Below are 13,977 nucleotides of genomic sequence, written 5' to 3' on the forward strand. Positions count from 1 at the left end.
CACTTCTAAGAAGGTTTTTGTGTGAATTGTCCGCCTGATTCAGTAAATCTATACTCAGCAGCACTCAGACTTCTTTTTTTTTTAACCTTTTGAACAGACAGAGCGAGAGTTTCACACGCCTGGGGTCACGACCTCGTCACCTTTGACCTTGATTTCCAAGCAGATGGAGCAGAACAGCCAGACGCATCAAGTTCATTTATCCAGCTTAGCTACTCAGGAACAACCCACCATTCAACTTCACGTCACGTACCACATACTGTTTTTATAACAACGACAATCATGTAAAATTTTATTAAGCTTTACAACATATGAGATAAGGGATATAAGAGAAATCTAGTTAGGTGATAAGCATTATGGGATGGATTTATCTTAGTTAGAAACAGCACGCATCTTGCTATCTAAAAATAAGAAGCTTTAACGGACAGATTGTTATTAAACCTGCTGGATCAGTATTTTAAAGCATCTTAATGATACTTGACCAGTGATAGCAAAATATTTTTGATGAAACGGAAACAAACAAAAGTAACGCATGATTAAAAAACTTCAAGTTCAAGTATGTAACAAAGAGTGGAAAAAAAAAAAAAAAATCGAATAACTGGTATAAAACCTGATTTTACAAAACATACAATCACTGAGCAACAACCTGACCACACCCTCAATCCTCATTATATTAAAACATGGCAATATCAATGCAATATTAATATCGTATCGTCATATCCGCCACACTGAGTCGACGATAACAATACTGAACTTTGTGATATACTGGGTAATCAAATAATATCATTAATTATGCCATAGTACTGGGCGACATGATGAGACAATATCCATATCGTGAAACATTATGAGACAGGACACTTTTCTGAGATACAGCTGACATGGTCCGTATTTCTATAATGATTATTTATACAGAATGTTTAGTAATGTGTTAAATGATTTCTTTTTTATAGATGTTGATAAAAGTAACGTTCAGTTTTGTAAGTAGTTTGTTAGCAAAACAAAATATTGTGATAAATATCATATCGCTGAAATGTCTTCGTACTGCGATTGGATATTAGTCATATATCTCTACTGTCTCCCAAGTCTCTACTATTCCACTACAGAATAAAGTTAATAACATGTTTATTCATGTTCATTACAGATTGTCTCATCGTCATACATTATATCGAGCGATACATCGTCCCACCTCTAAACACAGACGACCTGCTGTTTAGTAAATTTACAGAATAAATAACAAACTGCAACATTATGAAAAAGTCAGATTTCTATTTTTTTTCCCTGTATTAAACACTGAAGAGCAGACAGCTGTGTGTGAGCGTCGTGTCTCTCTTTCAGAGATTCACAAACAGCCACTTAACCTTTCAATCGGAGGGCGTAAATACTTCTAAAGCCACTCAGAACCGACGCGCTGAAAGTCAACGACGGCTCGTGATGAATAACCGGATCCTCTGTCTTTCCTCTGTAAGGAACTCAGAGCTCACGCCAAGCGGCTCACATCATTTCACATCCAAATCCGACATATTATTTTTAGTCTGTTTAGAAAAAATGAAAAACATACATAAGTGCAAACTCTGCAGGTGAGCTGTTTAATCTGTAACACTGCATTCATTTAGAAATAAAACACTTGTGCTGGTATAGAAAATCAACCCTTATATCACTGCAATGTGTCAAACACCACATAATGGGTTTTTTTTAAATCCACTTATGGTTATATTTAATGTTCGTGAAACAAGTTAGTCTCTGTTCTCACCTACATTATAGCAGCTATAAACAGTTGCTCCTTTTACCAGTCTCTCTTTATTCTCTCACAAATTCAATAACACAAAAATATATAATAAAAAAAAAATGCAAAGAAACCACAAACTCCTCTGTCCTGAAGATGTCAGAAAACTGACTGTTGCAAAGCACTGACACTGAAGACTCCTTCCATAAAGGTTACTTTTTATTTATCTGTTACTACAGAAACGATAATGTATTAGAACGAGCGCATCAACATAAACCTGCGCTACTGTCAGAGCTGATCTTATAGAGAATTAATCAACACCTGATGACCAAGCAGAATACAGACAACATCAGTGATCATATTGAATAAAAATAAAAGTGAAATGTAGTGCACTAAGCATTTATTATATCAATATCAAGTTTATTATAAGCCCAAAGGGCAATTTTTGGTGCAGCATAAAATTTGTAACCCCATCATACGAAAAACACAAACAGCAAACAACATTCTGACAGCTTACAAATTTAAAAGCCTTACAGCAGTGGGAATAAAAGAATTGTCTATACCGACTGCTTTTAAGTTTAGGCATCCTATAACGTATAACAGAAGGAAGCATTTCATTGCATATTCATGGAACACTGGATGAGTATAATCTGCAAGAATCACTAACTTTCTGTAAGACAAACTGTTCAAAGCAATTTGGTCTGCTTAATGCCAATAATCTTACTACCTTGGTTGACAATGCCATTCAAGGAGCTTCTATGTTTAACATTTACATTACCATAGCAACAGCATATAGAGAAGCAAAGTACGGATTCAATATAAGATTTATATTTATAGTGCATGGTCATAAGAGTCCTACTGATATTAAAAGTAGAGAGCCTTTGAATATAGCATTTAGTACAATAAAATAATAATAATAATAATAATAATAATAATAATAATAATAATAAGCAACCATTCAAGACAAATGCAATATATCTCTCAATACCGGTGATTATATTCTACATACATATACGAATATGCTACAACATGATCACGTGACTACAATACACAGTGTTTAAATTAACCGTAATTAAATAACGTACACTAATTTAGCACACAGATTTAACCCATTACACAATAACACCTACACAACAAAGCATGCAAACTCATCGTGCAGCTCTGACAATAATACCCCAAGCTGTCTTGCAGTTTTTTTTAAAAGGGTAAATCACTGCAGAATTCGGATTAATAACCGAATTATCTCACCTTTTTTTTACAGCACGTGCGCAGCGGCGTCACGAGGAAACGATGCAGGAAGGAAGGCGATTTTTTTATTTACTTATTCGTTTGTCGTTTAAAATTGCTTAACATGATATTCCGAGCGGTTCAGAAAAGTAGGCGACTGAATTGAAAATTTTTGTTTTTGTTGTTTAAAAATGACATTTAAAAAAGCAGCTTCACTTTGTAAGAGGTCTTAATGAGAAATAACACTTAATAACAGCAGCAAAAATAAACAAGTGCATCGATTTCCTGATGAAATATATCCTCCAAGAAGGTCTTAATGACGGAAAATAATGAATGCATGCGAATTTACACTGATATGAATGTAAATAAGCAGGGAAAAAATATTCAAGTAGAGTTAGTTGGTCATCAGCTATTTATATATGTATGTCCTGTGCGAAATAATAATAACAACAATAATAAGGAGGAAAAAAGGAAAAACAAACAGCAGTAAGTTAAGGAGTATTCTGATAATCACTGTCGTATAATAATAATAATAATAATAATAATAATAATAATAATAATAATGGGTAAAAGCGATATTTATTCAATATTTAAAAAGAAGAGAAATAAACAGCGGGACGAAGCGCGTCTCTTGACATTTAAACCTCCGACGATGCTAACAAGCTAAGCCACGCCAATAAAGTGCAAAAGGACAGATTGCTAGGTTTAGCTTCGAGCCTCGTGCGGTTCATGAACACGATCAAGTCGGAAACATATCGAGATATAATCCAGAAATATCACAAAAACGTGGAAATATCCAGCTGTAAACAGGGAGTGTCCAAAACGGAAGCGTTCAGAGTAAACGTTAGAGAATTCACTCTGCCTTTAATTCTGTATTCCAACAAATAGCCCGCCTCCCTTGCGCCTCCATTGGCTGAGACGTTTCCGCCTCCTGAGATCCGATTGGATGGTTATACGCACTGTCCAATCAGAGAGCTTCTCGCAGGCTTGGCTCGCATACAGGCCGTGGTTTGTATGGAACGAGTGAGGAAAAAGTGACGCCTTCTTCTATTCTGTTCAGCCATTTTGTTTAGTACGGGCGTTAAAAAAAAGGCTGGATCACGTGACATCATGTTGACCAATTAGAAGGCACGGATTTTGATACGACACTAGGATAGGTCAACGCGACGCTATATACGGTGTGTCGATCGTGTGTGGAAATTTTCACAGAATTTCAAACATCTATTCGTACCTGAGAAAATTATTATAAATGAACCAAGACCAAACCTGTCAGTTTAGCAAACCTTTTTACTGCTACTGACACATTTAAATATGTGCAATACATTGAAAACAACTATAATGGAAGCATATTGATAATAGATCAGAGAAGGGATAACACCCATGTTTCAGTGTTTGTGTGTGATTGTGTAACAATATGTAGTTGTAACGTCTCTATACACATTTAATGAGATGCATGTGACAGGATAAGATGAAACCATGGTTATAAGTTTTTCTTCCAGTTTTGTGGGAACTATTTTGCAAAGTTGTGAGCGATGAACAGAAGAAAGGTTTGCACAAAACACGACAAAGGATCGGTCCGAGGAATCATTCGAGAGAATCGTTTGGATTTATCGATATCGATCGATACTTAATTTGCATCTCATTTACAAAACCTCATATAAAAGGTCGCTGTAACTGAAATTGCGACTCTGTGTCACTCACGTGGGTAAAAACTAAATGGTCAACTGCTGCTAGTAGCTTGTAGAGTTAGCTAGTACAGTTAGCTTGCTTCGTTAATTGATGAAGTTAGTACGAAGCGAGCACGTAACATGTACATCATAGATTTCTGAAATATTCAGGATATATTTTCAGCACTTGAGTGAGTGAATAAAAAATCCAAATTAAAATACTCATTAAAATACATTAGAGACTCAATTTGTGTGTGTGTGTGTGTGTGTGTGTGTGTGTGTCAGAGTCATTGTTTCAACACTAAGGATGTACTGAATCCAGACACACAACACACACCATGTGCACACAGAAAAGAAATGAGACTCGCCTCATCCTTTATCACTCCATTCCCCTCACTATCATCCTCTGTGCGTGTGTGTGTGTGTGTGTGTGTGCGCGCGCATCCTGCGAGCACGCCTCAGGGATTACAGCGAGCCACAGCATGAAAGATTCATGACTTTCTGTATAGCCTGTGTGTGTGTGTGTGTGTGTGTGTGAGTTGCCTGAAAATAGGGAGCAGGCATGAAAAAGAAATATCTAACCCATAATGCACAGTGAGAAAGAACACAGGGAGAGACAGAGAAATACACACCGTTCTCAAGAAAGGAACTGTGTGTGTGTGTGTGTGCATGCGTGTGTGTGTGTGTGAACAAACATGCAATGAGACACACATCATGTTCTAGTTCTAAAAATAACAGAAACACCAGAGTGCACCAGAGAAAGACACACGTGTGTGTGTGTGTGTGTGTGTGTGTAAATATATATATATATATATATACAGTATCCCACAAAAGTGAGTACACCCCTCATATTTTTGTAAATATTTGATTATATCTTTTCATGTGACAACACTGAAGAAATGACACTCTGCTACAATGTAAAGTAGTGAGTGTACAGCTTGCATAACAGTGTAAATTTGCTATACCTTTGTTGCCAGCTAAACCGCTGGCAACAAAAGTGAGTACACCCCTAAATGAAAATGTCCAAATTGGGCCCAAAGTGTCAAGATTTTGTGTGGCCACCATTATTTTCCAGCACTGCCTTAACCCTCTTGGGCATGGAGTTCACCAGAGCTTCACAGGTTGCCACTGGAGTCCTGTTCCACTCCTCCATGACGACATCACGGAGCTGGTGGATGTTAGAGACCTTGTGCTCCTCCACCTTCCGTTTGAGGATGCCCCACAGATGCTCAATATGGTTTAGTCCATCACCTTCACCCTCAGCTTCTTTCGCAATGCAGTGGTCATCTTGGAGGTGTGTTTGGGGTAATTATGTTACCCCATCATGTTGGAATACTGCCCTGTGGCCCAGTCGCCGAAGGGAGGGGATCATGCTCTGCTTCAGTATGTCACAGTACATGTTGGCATTCATGGTTCTCTCAATGAACTGTAGCTCCCCAGTGCCGGCAGCACTCATGCAGCCCCAGACCATGACACTCCCACCACCATGCTTGACTGTAGGCAAGACACACTTGTCTTTGTACTCCTCACCTGGTTGCCGCCAAACACGCTTGACACCATCTGAACCAAATAAGATTATCTTGGTCTCATAATCCATGTCCTTAGTCTACTTGTCTTCAGCAAACTGTATGCCAGCTTTCTTGTGCATCATCTTTAGAAGAGGCTTCCTTCTGGGACGACAGCCATGCAGACCAATTTGATGCAGTGTGCGGCGTATGGTCTGAGCACTGACAGGCTGATCCCCCACCCCTTCAACATCTGCAGCAATACTGGCAGCACTCATACGGCTATTCGTTGAGGGAACCATGAATCCCAACATGTACTGTGACATACTGAAGCAGAGCATGATCAGTATGCAGTATTCCAGCATGATAACGACCCCAAACAGACCTCCAAGATGACCACTGCCTTGCTAAAGAAGCTGAGGGTGAAGGTGATGGACTGGCCAAGCATGTCTCCAGGCCTAAACACTATTGAGCATCTGTGGGGCATCCTCAAACGGATGGTGGAGGAGCACAAGGTCTCTAACATCCACCAGCTCCGTGATGTGGTCATGGAGGAGTGGAAGAGGACTCCAGTGGCAACCTCTTAAGCTCTGGTGAACTCCATGCCCAAGAGGGTTAAGGCAGTGCTGGAAAATAATGGTGGCCACACAAAATATTGACAGTTTGGGGCCAATTTGGACATTTTCACTTAGGGGTGTACTCACTTTTGTAGCCAGCGGTTTAGACATTAATGGCTGTGTGTTGAGTTATTTTGAGGGGACAGCAAATTTACACTGTTACACAAGCTGTACACTCACTACTTTACATTGTAGCAAAGTGTCATTTCTTCAGTGTTGTCACATGAAAAGATATAATCAAATATTTACAAAAATGTGAGGGGTGTACTCACTTTTGTGAGATACTGTATATATATATATGGTGGAAAATCACCTTAACTAAAAATAAAATCTCTGAGATACAATGCTAAAACAATGATCTCATTTGGTGGGGTTTCCCATTTTTTCTTTTGATTACATTTCTGATGATTCGCTACAATTATGTTTCTTTTTCCACATCTTATCTATAACTATGGCGCAAGTTCAATCAGCTTTTTTTTTTTTTAAAGCTTTATTTTACTGACTTACGTCATGGTTTTCACCATACATCTAAAGAAGTAATTAAAATCAAATTGGTAAAAAGACACAGATTAAAACAGATCATGATTTTTTTTTTCAGAGAAATAACAGAGCAGGCCTAAAAGAAAAGACACATTTGTAACTGCAGTGTATTTATTCAAACATCTCACCAAAATGATCTCACCAGTTTGACCTAAAATGATGCTAGTTTCTTTGATTAACATACTGATTTCTCTTAAGTACCTTATACATGGATCACACATGATTGAATCTTACTTTTGATGGTTGAACCTTAGCATACTGATTCACTCAATTATTTCTTTTTAATACATACCATTAGTTTTAAAAAATATACTAATATCAGTGTTTGATTATATATAGATTTAGTGTGTGTGTGTGTGTGTGTGTGTGTGTGTGTGTGTGTGTGTTGGGGCAGGTGGTTCCAATTTCACGCCTCTGCTTCTGCCATTTCTGACTGCACTTGTTCTTACTTTCCTCCATCCACACACACTCACACCAAATATCCATCTCCATCTAACCATCCAGTGTATGTGTGTGTGTGTGTGTGTAGTCATCCCTCAGTCTGATGTCTCAGTATATGTAAATGAGACAGCCTCGGACCACTAAAGGTCACCAACAGAGCGTTAAATCTCACTCAGCTTCGTCTGAAACCACACTCCTCCTGTTCAGCGGCTTTGTCCCAAAAGCAGCCTGTAGAGGAGGGTGTGTGTGTGTGTGTGTGTGTGTGTGTGTGTGTGTGTGTAGACAAAGAGAGAGAGAGAGTGTGTTATGATTAAAGTAAGCATTAGGATTAGGGTTAAGGTATAAAGGTACACACTCTTCTTGACCGTTTTTTGGCTTCGTCCCAAATACAGCATATATGTGGAGGAGGGTTAGGATTAAGATTAGTTTTAGGATTAGGATGGGTTTTGGGATTAAAGTTAAAATTAAGATTAAAAGTCTCACGTCTCATTCTTTTGTATTTTAGCTAAATTATTTCTAGAAAGAAGAAACAAAATCATCTGCCAACAGACAACACTGAACACTGCATGTGTGTCTGTATGAATAAAACACTTACTCAGACACAATCCCTCAGTCTGAAGTCTGGTCTCAGTGTATTATATGCAAATGAGACACAGTCGGCCCTTTAAAGGTCACTGAAGGTGTTAAATCTCCACCTGAAACCCGGAATTTTCATCTTCATTCAAACACAGCGTGTACAGGAGTGTGTGTGTGTGTGTGTGTGGTTTGTACAGCTTATAATAGAAATGCACATAATACACATAACACATAAAGTGACATATAAAACTGGAAACAAGCTTTTCTGGTATATATTACATGAAAGATATGGTAATGATAAAGAGGGCGGAGCTTAAATCCTTCTTCAGAGCTGCTAACTTAGTTTGACGCGAAAACATTTCTGTCTAGTTTTGACATTTTATTACTGCAATGTAAAAGAAGACGTCTTATGGATCCCAAAAATCTGAACGATGGTCAGTACTCGTATTTCCTCCCGCAGTAACTCAGTTTAAGACAAGAAAAAGTAATTTGATATCTAAATGATCTCATAGTCTTGAAGTAAATTCAGTAAATATACTGTATGACTGAGTTAAAACGTTGTGGATAGAGTCAAGTAAAAATAATTTGATGGAATCTTTATTTTTACTAATTTCCTGAAGATCAATACTTCGCAAAAATAATTGAATAATAATAATAATAATAATAATAATAATAAAACAAAAGTGAAAAACATACATGTGAACACATTGTTCTAACACAAAGTAATGAAATAGTATATTTATGTGGGCAGGGCTTTGGCTTTATCCATCAGAATTTAATTGGCTTATAGAAACTGGGCATCTCGATGTCTTCACTGATTGTTTAAAAAAAAAAATCTGTCAAAGTAATTTAACTAAGTCACTGGAAAAAAATAACTTTTAAGTTATTACTACAGATAAATTTAAATAAAATTGAGATAAATTAAGCTGCAGAGCTTATATTACGAGACTTATCTCTCAAAAATAAAATATTCAAAGTGCTTTATTAAGTCCAAAGATATAAAACAGTTGCTTGGGGGGAAAACCCTTAAAAATAAAATAATTAAAATCAACATTCTCGTGGTACAAGTGTAACAAGTTCGAGCTGAATCCCAAAAGATAGACCGTTATCTGCACTTCATGCACACTTCATATATAAGAAATAAGAGATTTCTGCTGTGCGCTCAATTTTTCTTCTTCTCCCAGGATCCATTAACTCTCATCGTTAATGAGACGTTATAAATGACACGCTCGTGTGATGGCAGAAGTGAGCGATTAGCCAAGGGGAAATCCGGCACAGGATATCAGAACAATCTCAATTTTGCTAATAACATGTTATCAATCACAGGTCAGTTATCAGACACACAGAGCGAGGGAGAAAAAAAAGTAGGGATTTGTATCTGATCTGCAAGAATACAAGGCGGGAAATCTGCTCGCTAATTAATCCAACGTTTAATACGTTAAAAGTCTGAGTGCAACTACAGACTAGTCTGTAATGAATCTGTTACACCACAATGCCGCTGAGTTCTAGATCGTGATTGGTAAGAAGGTGTTGATTAATTTTCTAGAACAGCAGGTCTATTTTAACAGCAAGTTTATATTAATGCACTCGTTCTAATACGTTATGGTTTCTATAGTAACAGTGCGGTCACAGGGACATGTAGTTGCCTTGGTGTAAGAGGAATACAACACTTGGGGATGTGCTGTTATAGGAAAATAATCAACTTCATGGTGGTGACAGTAACGCTGCCATGTGAATTAAGAGAGACTTTACCTGAGGAGCTGAAACACTCAAAGACACGTTGCTCTCGAACGAGACACATGACTCTTCTCTGCGCACTCGATAAGCACACGCTGAGACAATTAACCTCGTCGCAGGGTCCATAAAACAGGTAAATACAAACCAACACTTAACACTCAGCTATAATTACCCATAATTCATCATCACACTTGTCTCATACACCCCTCCTCCCTCCCCCTCCCCCACGGTGGGCTTTAATTAGCCAAGCATTAAATTAAAGCCTGTAGGTGCTCACTAACGGGTTTATCACCACAAGCCATAATTACAGCTCCTGTGTGTGTGTGTGTGTGTGTGTGTGTGTGAGAGAGAGAGAGAGAGAGAGAGAGAGAGAGTGTGAGCGTGCAAATGTATGTGTCTATATGTGCCATTATGTGTATGTGTGTGTGTGTGTGTGTGTGTCCTAGTGGCTTTATTACTTACATAATTAAAACGCACAAACATATGCACGGTCATACTTTTGCACACACATACACACACCCACACACACACACACATATACACACACGACCATAATGACACTGTAATAAAGCTCAATTACAGCTATGTTAGTGTGTGTGATTGTAAATTTAGCACATCATCGCTCGTGTGTGTGTGTGTGTGTGTGTGTGTGTGTGTGTGTGTGTTGCTCTAGTTCACGCTCCCTTGTCTACTTCCTCTAGATTGAGGCGCCTTGGCCATCATGAGGGTTGTTTTATTATTACATTGTAGTAATAAAATGCTGAAAATTTAAAATCTCTTAACGTTTAACAAGTTGTGAGAACACTGTTGCTAGGCAACTAGGGTGTTGTTGTACTGAAAATGGAGCTAACATGTAGCTAGCACACAACATTTACCTCAGATATTTTGATAATTTACATTTACATTTATTCATTTAGCAGACGCTTTTATCCAAAGCAACTTACAAATGAGGAAATGCAAGCAAAGTGATATATCAAGCAGATAACAATACGAGTAGTGTTAACATACAAGATCTGTTAATTGAGTTTTAGAAAAGCAAAGTGCGCACAGTAGAGGTGTAAGTGCCAGTGTAAGTTTTTTTTTAAAGGATAATGTGGGGTTGGCGTTTTAGGGGTTAATTAGGTGTTCACGGAAGAGAACAAAGACAGTCCATGGTTAAAATTAAGAATTATCTAACTAATGTGTTGTTTTTAAGGAAGTTATGGACAGTTTAAGGACAAAGTGAGAGTGGAACACTGACAGAACCATCCGGAACATCAATGTTTACCTCAGATGTGTTGGTCAATTACTAATCAAACACTTCATATGGCTGTAATTACACTGTAAATACACTTAGCATGGACCGCTAACACAAGTATAATGGTTCCACCACATTCCACACAGCATCCATTTAAACAATGGCAGGCATGCTAAAAATTTAATCACTGTGTTAAAGTGCAGCAAAAACAAAAGGAGTCGCATTTTCAGTGGTGCAGTTTGTGATTTACCACACAGCTAACTTAACTCATGATAGTGATGGCAGGAGGATATGGGGGCATTTCCAAGTTTGCATATTCATGTATATTCATGGTTCTGGACAAAACCAGTGAATAAATGTTCAGTGGCTCCACCCACACGCCCATGTTTGTTTCTATTTTTACACTCTGATGTAGAAAGGTGCAATAAGACGCATTAACAGCCACACTCTCTTACAGAGGGAATGATACACACACACACACACACGGGTATACACAGACACACTTTCCCCTGGAAAGTGTAAACCCTCCTCCACCAATCAGAGATGAGGATGTGCAGAGTGATTTCTTGTTACGATAATAAATGACTTATCAAAGCCACCCTGCTCATTAGAGGAGTGTTCATTGGCTCCGAGTGTCACTTGGGGTCCTGGACCGCCACGGTAACCACGGCGACGGCAGAAAATGTCAATTAGAGCAGATATGCAGATACGGAGCTGAGTGTACGTGTGTGAGACGGAGGGGTGAATGGATGAAGGATGGATTGTGTCTGGATGGATGACAGGAACCGTCTGGCAGATTTTATTGTGCTTCCTCCTCTTAAGGACACACACACACACACACACACACACACACAGAGCCTCCTTTGTTAGATATGCGATACAAAAACATCATGATAAACATCGACCGTTTTATCATAATTTACAATATTATCATCTCTTAGATGCTGATTCCAATTTTAAAGAGCCATCATATTTATCCATTTCTTAAATAGAGACTTCTCGCTTCTGTGGAAAACAGGCTTGTGGGCGGGGCTACGTATAAGCACATTTTGTGATGTCACTACTTAAGTTTCATGGCTTTGAACCAATCGCATCCAATTTGCAAATTGTTAGAGGCTTCCTGGTGGTACCTGGAAACGTTAGCTGCAGAATATGCAGGCTAGGCTATCTAGGTAGCTAAGTTAGCGATGAAGAGAATGTGGTCATGGTAACATTGGAACTATTTTATGACAGGTTTGACTGAGAAAATGAGGATGTAGAAAAAAAACGATTCCGAAATCTGACTCCTGTTGAGCTAGCTTGCTAGCAGCTAGTTAGCTAATGTTAACAAAGTGTAGATAGCGGTTGTCATGGTAACATTATATTCTGACAGGTTTGGATGTAAATCAAGACTCAGATACTGAAATCCCACCAGTGTTGAGCTAGGTCACCGCATAGCTAAGTTAATATTAGTGATAGCAGAAGGGCATGGGGCATATCCTAATTAGCATATTTATGTATATTTATAGATCCATAAAGGAAAAGGGTTTAGAGATGTTTCTAGATCATTCTTAGAACAACATTGTGTGGGTTAAACATCACAAATTATTTCAAATTATCATCCCCTACGGTCCCTAGTGTGTGTGTGTGTGTGTGTGTGTGTGTGTGTGTGTGTGTAATGGATTTTTAATGTGCCGTGCTGCCTTCACAATTAAAGGTTGCATTAGTTCATCTGTGTGCACTTTATTAAAAATAAATGTGGTTTTGCGTGAAGCTGGTTTTCAACTCCTGCTGTTAATTTGGATTTGCACGCACACACACACACACACACACACACACACACACACACACACACACATACATGCACAAGCTATAACAGGCTTAGTTTCACTTTAAATGAGAACCTGAAGTGTGATGTAGAGTCTGGCAGAATCCTGGTGTGCGTGTTAAAAATTAGATGTGTGAGGGTGGGAATCGGTGCTGTAACACACACACACACACACACACACACACACACACACACACACACACACACAGGCCTGATGGTGTGTGTCAGAGGTGATGGACATGAGCTGCAGTTATTTCAGTCTGCCATAATGGATCCGTCTCTGCATTTAGAAATGATGTGCTCCTGTTGTAGATTATGTGTTTGTGTGTGTGTGTGTGTGTGTGTGTGTGTGTGTGTGTCATGTGAGGAAAGATATTTGGGAGCTCTTTTGTTTCTTTGCAAAAAGATGCCCTACTGCGCTACTGTCAGAGCTCCTGTTCTAGAAAATTAATCAACACTTCCTGACCAATCAGAATCCAGAACAGGACAGCGCATTGAAGATGCACTGAATGCCTCCTTTAAAGATACCGTATAATGACGAAAACATCCTCTCTCTGTGTGTGTGTGTGTGGGGGGGGGGGGGTGTCATTTCTATGCAAATCAGCTTGAAATGGACCAAAAAATGAGATAAACAGGGTGTCGGGTTCCAGTGACGAGAATGCCAAGGAGAGATGAAACAGGAGAAGGAAAAAAATTATGACAGAAGCGTTTGTGAAGATGAAAAGAAAAGAAGGAAATGAAAATGAGACTGAGGAGGGAGAGAGGGAGAGAGTGTTTGAGCCGTGCAGTAAATAAATCATCCTGTCAGTGTGTGTGTGTATGTGTGTGTGTGTGTGTGTGTGTGTGTGTGTGTGTATGCAGGAGAGGGCACACAGAAGGTCAAGGACAGCAGAGAGAAAAACA

At 38.7% G+C, this 13,977-nt stretch overlaps 1 protein-coding gene across 2 annotated transcripts in view; it reads right to left on the reverse strand.

Annotated features, from left to right (window-relative positions):
* The window catches only part of tnrc6c2 (trinucleotide repeat containing adaptor 6C2), a 33,768-nt gene extending 29,831 nt beyond the window's left edge, over positions 1–3,937 (reverse strand). For both annotated transcript variants that reach the window (XM_053637544.1, XM_053637543.1), the window contains exon 1: positions 2,969–3,937. The gene's annotated coding sequence lies outside the window, so the exon portion shown is untranslated. The remainder of the gene's footprint in view (positions 1–2,968) is intronic.
* Positions 3,938–13,977: the final 10,040 nt, after the last annotated feature.

Source organism: Ictalurus furcatus, chromosome 12, assembly GCF_023375685.1.
Source record: "Ictalurus furcatus strain D&B chromosome 12, Billie_1.0, whole genome shotgun sequence".
Classification (NCBI taxonomy): domain Eukaryota; kingdom Metazoa; phylum Chordata; class Actinopteri; order Siluriformes; family Ictaluridae; genus Ictalurus; species Ictalurus furcatus.